Below are 9,836 nucleotides of genomic sequence, written 5' to 3'. Positions count from 1 at the left end.
TGTTTATTTCATTTATTGCTTATAATCAATAAGGGAGCATTTTGATACCCAGCAAACCTTTCCTCTTTTTGTGTTTTTCTTAATTTTCCTTTGGTATTTTCTCTTTTTGCTGTGAAAACTGCCCATAAATGCCCAATGTTAAAGCAGAGGCAGGTGTGAATAATTCAGCATTTCTGAGTCAGGACGTTCTGAGGGTGAGGTGACCACCTGACACGTGTGTGCTTGATTTCTTCCCATTAACGCTGCATCATTAACTCTGTTCCCTTATTAAAGGAAGAAGCTGCAATTTGCTGGTGGTGGTGAGGAGGCTGAGGATCAGTTCAGAGTTAACCTGGAGCAGGGCAGGGGCCTGGTGCCAGCTGCTGCCTGGGATGGGGTGAGGCTGGTGGGAAGTGCAGTTATTCCAGGACTATGTTTTAGGGGCTGTTTAATATTCCATGGAGGTGTTCCTGTTGCTTGGGCTGGTGCCTGGGGAAATACCATCCACTCCCTGGAAAAAAATAGAGGAAATGTCTCCAGCAGCGTGTTCTACTCCAAGCAAAGTAAACTGTGAGTAAAGGAAAGGTTAATCAAAGTTGTGTCTTGCTAAAAGGAACTTGAAAGCTTAATTGTGCTCCTTGCATATGTGGCCAAGGGCTGCACAAATCCAGGAACAGTCAGGGATGTTGCAGGTGTTGGAAGTCATTGTGCTCATTGCTGGTTGGTTTTATCCAGTGGATTCAGTTTCCAGCTGCTCAGTGGTGTTTGGAGTCAGGGAATTCTGGAATGGTTGGGTTGGGAGGGACCTCAAAGCCCATCCAGTGCCACCCCTGCTACAGGCAGGGACACCTCCCACTGTCCCAGGCTGCTCCAAGCCCCAGTGTCCAGCCTGGCCTTGGGCACTGCCAGGGATCCAGGGGCAGCCCCAGCTGCTCTGGGCACCCTGTGCCAGGGTCTCGCCTCCCTCACTGTGTAAGAACATCTTCCTTGTCTGTTTGGGATCAGCGCTGCCCTGTTTCTGACCCCACTAGTGAGACAAAGGAAGGGCACAAGGGGTAAAAGCAGCCTCAGGAATGTGGGAGCTTTGGCATTTGTTACCCTGAGGTGAGTTGCCACTTGTGATCCAGATTTGGGATCTGCGTTATTCCAGGCTGTGTTCAGAGATCATCCCAGGCTGGGCACGGCTCTGTTTCAGCTTTGATTTCTCAGGTCAGCAGGTATTGCTGAAATCACTGAAAACAGGCACAAGGAAAATCCCTGGAAAGTGGGAGAAATGGCTGTTTATTAACCACCAGCTTTTCCCAGGCAAAGGAAAGCTGTACCCTGTTGCACTGCCTTAATTACCTTTATTATTTCAAGCAGTGTGGACTGGCACTTCCACACCACAGCTGATCTGACATCCTGCACAGGTTTGGCTTTTCCTTTTGGAGGCCCAGGGCAGGGAGACTCCTCGTTCCAGGCCTGTTTGATAGCCTGCCACAACCTGAGCTGAGCAGGTGGCAGGGTGAAGTATAAAAGCCTCCCTAAACAAAGAATTTTTATTTCCTGGCCTGTGCCTGCAGGGGAGGGATTCTGAAAGCAAAGCAGGAACCTGACAGCCAAAGAGCATCCTGAATTTTTAGATGAACAGTTTGATTGTTCTTCTGTAAAGCTATGCAGATTAATGACAATTTACAAATAAAAGAGGGGTTTGTGATCATTGGACACTGAAAAAACCAGCAAACTACAAAATGGGCCATTATTCCTTGAGAAATTGGTTTCTGAGCTGCCTGGATAAACTGTCTTTGTCCGCTTGCCTCCAGCCAGGGAACTGTGAGCAGCACAGGCAGCCACAGCCTGGTGTTCCTGGGATTTCCCTTGGGCAGATGACAGCGTGGGTGGCTTTGGGGGGACCCCCCGCTGGTGGCTTTGGTGCCACGGTCCCAGAGCTTTGCTGTCCCCCTGTCCAACCACCAAACCCCAACCCAGCAGCCCCATGGCCTCTGCTGTGAGCCCAGAGCACCTGAGCAATAAACACCCCTTGCCCTGCTGGAATTAATAAAGTTAGTTTGAGCCTCAAATGCCACTTATTTGCTTCCCTGTTTTCATAGGTGATTTCACTAAGCAGCAGCACTTGCTAATCCCACATTCACATAGATAGAAGGTCAAAGTTGGTCAGTGAGCCAAGAAATACCATATCAGGGTTTCTTTCCTCTCCAATTGAAAGAGGTATAAATTGTGGAATTAGTGTATTGATTGAAGGCTACAACTTCAAGCAATCAGTTTTTCTGGCTTGACAAGATTATTTTATCCTACTTTTCTTTTATTATTATGTGTTGTATTTGAGTCATCCTTCAGGCAGATGAAGTGACAGCTTGATTTAACTCAATAAAATCCAGCAGTTAGGAAACCTACTGAGCCGAACAAAAGCTGAGGGCGGCTGTGAGGGAAGGGGCTCCGTGGTGTAAGCAAGCAGAGCGTGCTGGAAGGAGACAACATTAACGGGAATTAGGCTCTAATCAATGCATTTCTATGGAAACTTGGGACAAATCTGTAAGGCCTTCGTGCTGGGCCAGCAAACGAGTAATTCTGGCTTTCCTATGGGCAAGGAAAAATAAAATCTCAGCCACGGAGTCCTGAAAGCGACGGTTTCATTGGAGCTGTGCTGTGGTGGAACTGCAGAAAGTTGGATTTCGTTGCTTTTCTGATAGGGTTGAAGGGAAATGCTTAAGCAGGGGGTTGTAATTGTGTGGTAATTAAAATAGTAATAAAGTAAGTAAAAATTATAAGTCCTTGGACAGGAGGTCCTTGCTTCGGTATGGATCAGTAAACACAAATACTAAAATGCATATTTTTGTCTTCACAAGAGTTTTCTCTCATGCTCCTGCCTGAGTTGTGTGTGGCATAAACGGCCCAGAAAAAGGATGGTGTAAGGCTCCTCTTCCTCCTGCAGTTTGCCAGAGGTCCTGGTGCAACCAGCACTGAGAATGTGCTTGAACTGGTGCCCAAATAAATGACCCCATTTTGCCTTTGTCTACAGGGGCAATAGGTTCAGTGCTGTGCAGTGGGATTGGGATGGGGGTTTGTTGCAGGAAAGTGGGAACTTGCTGGAGCGGAGTGACTCATGCTGGCTCTTGGGGTGAGGAAGGAGGTGGCCAAGGAGCAGCGGAGAACATCAGCAGAGCCAGGGAACAGGCCTTGCCCCTGGACCCCAGCAGTGCAGAGGTATCTGCTCACTGCTACTGCTTCCTCAGCAGATGGCAATGGGAAAAAATGCATTATTGATGTGTGAGAAATGATCTCAGTGCGTTATTTATATCCCTGGAAGTGTCCCAGGCCAGGCTGGACAGGCTTTGGAGCAGCCTGGGATAGGAAGGGGCCCCTGCCCATGGCAGGGGTGGAATGGGATGGGCTTTAAGGTCCCTCCCAATCCAAGCCATCCTGGGATTCTGAGATTCACTGTATTTTGATCATTTTATTTGGGTGATGAGTTCAAGATCCCAGTTATCCATGTTAATTGGCAAATGATCTCTTGCTAAGTTACCTTAAGGAGCCACTGATTTGGCTGGCAGGTTTGGGCTGGTTTCTCTCCCACTTGGACTATTTTTGCACACGTGAATCTGGAACGTTCACAGGTGTTAGGATCACTTTTAAAGTTGCATTTCGTAATACATAAAATACATGTCAAATCCACTGCTTTAAGCAGCACTCCTGTGGCAAAGAACAACAGCTGTCCAACACCGAGGCAGTCTGTGTGACTCTCTGGGAATGAGGCCTGGATCCACACTTTTCCTGCCTGCTCCATCTCAGTTCCCATCGTTAATGTGATGTAAAAGCAGGAAAAGGACAGCTCCCACTTAAGGTCTCAGGTGAAAGCCCAGGCTGCTGCCCCATTATTTTAAAAACCATGGTTTGCAACTTTCAGGAGAGTTCAGACCATGCATTAACATTCACTAACTTGTGTGTAATTTCTCCCACCCTACATTTCTTTACCATTTAAAGTTGTTTTCATCTTCCCGTGGAACAGCATATATTGTCATGATCTCCCTAAACTGCAGTTTGGTAAATGACTTGTTTAAATTTAAGGAAAAGAGGTTGTTGATAAGTATAGTTTTCTAATACTCTTCCTCAGCTGTCATTTACTTTGACTAAATTTATTTAAACCACCTTAACCTTTCAGAGAAAGGCCAGGAGATGTTTAAAAGAATAATATGTGTCTGACATTTTGGTTTACCAAAAGGACACCATCATAATTCTGTAGTGCCTCTGTTAAAAATAAGCTAAGAAAAGAAAACTAAAATCTCTTTTTCTTTCTGCTTAATTTTGAAAGAATGGAAGTAAATTTGATTGATCGTTGCATTAGGAAGTGACCTGCAAAGGTGATCACCAATGCATTGATCTGTCACTGCACCAGGCCGTGCTGAGCAGCTGCCACGTGCAGGTGGCCTGTCCCTGTCTGAGGAACACCTGAGAGGTTTTAACCCAAACCTGGGGAATGGGTGTTCCTGGCACTGCCCATCCTCTGCCCTGGCGTGGCCCTGGCAGCCGGGCCACAGCGAAGGGCCTGAGGCACGGGCTGGGCAGGTAAGGTCACTCTGAGAACACCTGATGGGTTTTTGATGTGAGTTCATGATCAATTCCATTCTCCCATGCATGGTGCTGGTTTGTGTGACCTGGAGCTGTGGGAAGCAGTGGCTGGCCCAGCAGGGCAGCGGGGGACTCCAGGATGGAGCTTTGGAGCAGCTGGTTCTGGCTTCCCTTGGGTTACAAATGCCCTTGACTTGGGCATGGAAACACAAATGCAGGCCAGATCTCCTGGCTGATTTTAGCCTGACCCTGTCCTGCTTTCAGAGACACTTCTGTTTCAACATGTCCAGGTCTCGGGAGTTTTTAGTCAAAGCCCCTCTGTGTGTGAAGGCAGTGATTCTCTGGTTATCAGTGATTCCAGATTGCAGAGCTCCTGCCACCCGAGTATTGTTCCCAGGCTGTGACCTGAGCTGTGTTCCACGGGCACAGCAGTGTTACAGGGGGAAGTTTTGCTGCCCTGGGAATTCGGGTTCGGAGGTATCTGGTAAATCAATGAATCTCAGAATCCCAGACTGGTTTGGATTGGGAGGGACCTCAGAGCCCATCCAGTGCCACCCCTGCCATGGGCAGGGACACCTCCCACTGTCCCAGGCTGCTCCAAGCCCCAGTGTCCAACCTGGCCTTGGACACTGCCAGGGATCCAGGGGCAGCCACAGCTGCTCTGGGCACCCTGTGCCAGGGCCTGCCCACCCTCACAGGGAAGGATTTCTCCCCAACATCCCACCCATCCCTGCCCTCTGGCACTGGGAAGCCATTCCCTGTGTCCTGTCCCTCCATGCCTTGTCCCCAGTCCCTCTGCAGCTCTCATAGATCACCATTTTATATTTAATAAGGGGATTAAAATCATCTTTAAAATGTATTAAGACATAAATTCAAAATTGAGGAAATCAAAGCCTCCAAACTCGATACCCAGACCAGAGTTACACTTTTGCCCTCCTGACCTTGCCCAAAGTTGTGCGAATTAAGGACAGAGTCAGCTGTGACTCTGCACGTCCCTGCTTTTTTCAGCTTGTGTCACAACCTCAGCAGTATTTAGATGAAATTTTCTTTTCTCTCTCTCTTTTTTTTTTTTTTTTAATATTTAATATTCACATTCAGGTATTTGAGCCATAATTTCTGTTAGTAAAAGTGACATTTTGTAAAGTTCATTATTTTTTTACAGAGAAAATCTCAGGCACTTTTAAAAATAGACTTTAAATAAGGGAATGGCATCTCCAGCCTGCGAGTCATCCCTACTATTTCCCATTTTAATTCCTGAATACCTGTGAGACACAACTTTGATAATACCTGGGTTATTTCACCTGACCTGGCTGCCCAACCTGCCCAGGTACACAGATCCCTGGATTTCAAAGAAATTTAAAATAATCATTTGCTGTGTTGAGAGGAAAGATTTGAAGAACCATTAAATATGAGGAAATGTAAAACATTCCTGATATTACCAAAACAAAGAGTATATTTAGCTTAGAATTAAATGAATTAAACTTTGTTGATGTCACTGGAGCTGATCATATTTTGATCACCTCAAACTGAATTTGGGTGCAAATGCTACATTAATACCAATTTGCCTTTCTTAAGTCATTCTGTGTTTTAAATGCTTTTAGATGCAGGTTCTATTTTTAAAATGATTTGTGGATTTTAAGAATTACAAATGTCTTTGGCTGTGAGCTTTTCCCATCCCTCAGAGAAGTGTTTAAGGTGCCACGAGAGTGGATTTAGGGTTAGTGAATGATGCAGTTGTAAAGGTGGAAATTTTCTCAACAAACAGGGATTTCTGTCAGACACCACAGGAATACATCTGATGTTTTCCCTCTCTTTGCCAGTTCTGTATCAGGAATCCAATATTTTTTTATCTAGAGGAGATAATTTAATCTATTTTCTCCATTTTTTTTAATGGGCCACGATGACTCTTGGAAACCATTGTAATTTCTCCTGATACAACTATTTTTATGCAAGAACATCATATTCATGTACTGCTTGGCATTCAGAAATGCTGCTGAAAATCAAGCAAATTCTTGCTCAAAGCCATATTTCTGGGAGTAGCAGCTTCAGTTCAGTCTTTCTGTGGCTCTTGGTAATTCCTGAGGAAGCTGCAAGTTAATGAATATACATTCTCCAAGTTGTTCCCGTATCAAGGAGTGCCCAAGGCAGGATTTCACACTCTGCTGGTACTTTCTGTTCAAGTCCCCAAGCACCAATTCTAAAAGTACCACATTAATTAATACCCTGTAACATTGTTGTGACAATAAATATCCTACTTTTGAGAGAAAAGCCCCACAAAACCACGTGGAGGATGAATATGAATAAATTTTAAAACCTACATACTACAAAGAAAAGTCAGATGCTGCAGAGGTGAAATGCCTGACAGAGGCAGGATTTTTCAGGAGAGCTGAGTGAAACGTCTGAGATTTGGATGAAATCTTAAGACTGGTTTTCTTCAGCCTTCAAAACTTCATCTTTTGATTTTTTTTTTTTTTTTTTTTTAGGAATAATTAGTTGAAATTTGTGTATGTATAATATTTTAGATTCCATATAGAAGCCCAGAGTTTCTGTTTATCCTAGAGGGACATTTTGGATACACTACTGTTTGTGAGGCCCCATTTCCCAGGAACAGAACAGCCTCAAACACCCTTCCTTGTAGTTATGACCATCCACAACAGGAATTTTTAAAGAAATATAAAGGCAATGGAAGGAGTTTGAGCGTGGCTGTGTCACAAGGGCTCGTTCTTCAAAGAGACCTCGAGGACAGAATTCACCTGATTCCAGGGACAGTTAATGTGGCATTTTTCCCACATGTGTCAGCAGAGTGTAAAGATTGCTGTATTTGAGGTCAGGAGTGTCCAGGCCATTCCTCAGAGAGGGACCCAGGCCGTGTTATCCTGCTAAGACAGGTTCTGCAGTTTTGCTTCATCTGGAAAGAGAATCCCAGCCCATGGAGTCCAAGCTGTGCCTGATCCTCACCTTGTCTCCAGCCCAGAGCACCGAGTGCCACGTCCTGGTGTTCCCTGGACACCTCGAGGGGTGGGGACTCCACCACAGGTTCTGAACCCTATCTCTGTGGTAAAAAACCAGAAGAAAATTGTGCATTGTCTGGGAGACTTTGCAGGCCGTGTGAGGGAGGTGTTTGCAGCAGCTCTGTGAGTGAGGTATTGGAAAGCCTCTGTAGAAAATGAAAGGCTGGTTTGGAGAGCATCAGCACTCCTAAATCATCCCTTCACCAGGAGAACTCGCCTTAGGCTGAGTCCTACACCACAGATGCCACATCCCCTCCAGGAGGTGTTTCCAAAAGCTGGGGCGAGCAGCAGAGTGCTCTCAGGAGCTGGCTGAGGGCCAGCTGGGTGTTTGGGGTTCCACTTGGAGGAGCAGCAGCATCTCCCGTCCCCGGCTGGGGCAGAGGGTGGTGGTGCCTCCCAGCCCTGCCCCAGCTCCCAGGGGCTTTGCTGGGCTTTAGAGCTGTCCCCAGCTCCAAACGTGGCCCATTCCACAGCTCTGCTGAGCTCTGTCCTCGTGCTCAGGCTTCCCCAGGGTGGCATTTTGCCATCTTTGGTGGCATTTAAGCGGAGTCCTGGGTCAGCACTGTAAGAGCACACACCTTTAACAAAATGACTGAAAATGGTAACTGAGAATATTGGACTGGGAAGTAAGGAAGAGAGGGGGCCTGTTTGTCACGCGCTGCCTGGCCACTGTCACCAGCCGAGGTTTGTAGTGTCTGAGCAGAGTATTAGGAGCCTTTTAAAGGGGCAGATCCCCCCTCAGCTGCGGTGATGCTCCATCAGGTGCCCGGTGTCACATCCCTTGTATGACAAGCATTTGATGTGACACTTATGCACGCAGGTTGCTCCAGAGATATTTTTATAGGTCAGACTAAATATCACACATCCAAGCCTTCAGTCAGGTGCTGGAGCCGGCTGTGATTGCAGCTAATGGCCTTGGAAGTTGCTATGGTTCCTGGTAAACAGCATCCCGGGGCTCCTGCTGCAGGGAAGGGGCAGGGAGCAGCAGAGACAGGGAGTGAGCGGCTGCCAGCCCCCGCTCGGGTTTCTGTGGTCAATCAGCTGGTCCAGCTGGCCCTGATTTCTGTTTCATCCTCCCTGTGGGAGCTCACCTGCGTCCAGCTGTCCCAACATTCCAGCTGTGCCCAGCTGCCCCATGGCTGTACAATCCTCCTCCACAAACCTTCCAGGGCCTGCATTCCCAGAGATCCTGGTCCCCAGCCAGGAGTTTTGGGGAATGATGGAAAAGGGGGATACAGTGGTGAAACCAAGGAGGACATGAGCACCCCTGGAGTTGTCTGCATGCTCTGTAAGGATGAGGCAGGGACAAGCATGCAGCAATGCCAATCCTCATCCCAACCTGCTGGCTTTGCCTGTGTGTCCCAGGGATTTGGGAGGCCCAGAGGTGCCTCTGATGTGCTGGGTGCACGGTGGGCCCTGCATGCAGTGACGTGTGTCCTGCAGAGCCCAGCCACTTCCCTTTCCAGCCCCCATCCCAAAGCCATGTCCTGAAACAAAGGAATGGAAAATTATTTGAAAGCTAGGATGAAGAGAGTTTGAATTTTAAAAAGTTAGTTGTTTTTTGTAGATAAAAAATACTAAAAGCTGTTCCTAAGGACAGTGATAGTTGGTGTTTGGAAAGGTTTTGCATAACAAAATGGGACAGTTCTAAATTTCATTTTAACCCTCTCCAAGGTCTATTTTGGCTCACAATTTACCCTGTGTGATTTCCTGATATTTTTCTGTTGTGTTTTGGGTGACTCTCGGAGGAGGGGCAGGGCAGGTCGGAACACTGGGAGCAGAGCTCCTGCTTTGTCTGCTCTTCTCCTCCCTTCCACAGGCTCGGGAGGAACTGAGCCCCAAAACCCTGATGAGCTCAGTTTCCAATCACCCTGCCCGTCACATTTAAACAGCCACTGCTCAACCCGGGCTCCAGAGAAGGAGCTGCAGCTTCAGACACAGATCCCTGCCCAGGGATGTTCCTTTCTGCATCCCAGTCACGCCAAGCAGGGTCTGTGTTTGCTTCCCTGGGTTATTCCCGTGTGCTGGGGTGGTTTTTATCCGCAGCCGGCGCCGCAGGGGCTCCATCACAACGTGGAACAGCTCCGGCCAGACCCTGAAATGCCTCTCACACAAACACAGAAAGAGGCTCCGCAGCAATTATTGAAGTGGCACACAGGTTTCACTGATTTGAGCGGCGCTCAAGTGCTGGAGGATTTTCCTTCGTTAAGATAAACAATGGAACTAATTGGAACGCCACAAAAAGCAGCTGTTAAGTGATGAGAGTGTTGGGAACTCTTC

The 9,836-nt window shown here is 47.3% G+C and overlaps 1 long non-coding RNA gene across 1 annotated transcript in view; it reads left to right on the top strand.

Annotated features, from left to right (window-relative positions):
- The first annotated feature begins 314 nt into the window (after positions 1-314).
- Positions 315-9,836, top strand: part of LOC138113416 (uncharacterized) — a 43,424-nt gene continuing 33,902 nt past the window's right edge. Inside the window, exon 1 of the long non-coding RNA XR_011152156.1 lies at positions 315-549. This is a non-coding gene — a long non-coding RNA (uncharacterized lncRNA). The remainder of the gene's footprint in view (positions 550-9,836) is intronic.

The sequence above is a fragment of the Aphelocoma coerulescens genome, chromosome 7 (assembly GCF_041296385.1).
Source record: "Aphelocoma coerulescens isolate FSJ_1873_10779 chromosome 7, UR_Acoe_1.0, whole genome shotgun sequence".
Classification (NCBI taxonomy): domain Eukaryota; kingdom Metazoa; phylum Chordata; class Aves; order Passeriformes; family Corvidae; genus Aphelocoma; species Aphelocoma coerulescens.
The sequence above is the reverse complement of the archived record's forward strand: the minus strand, read 5'-3'. Positions and strand labels throughout refer to the sequence as shown.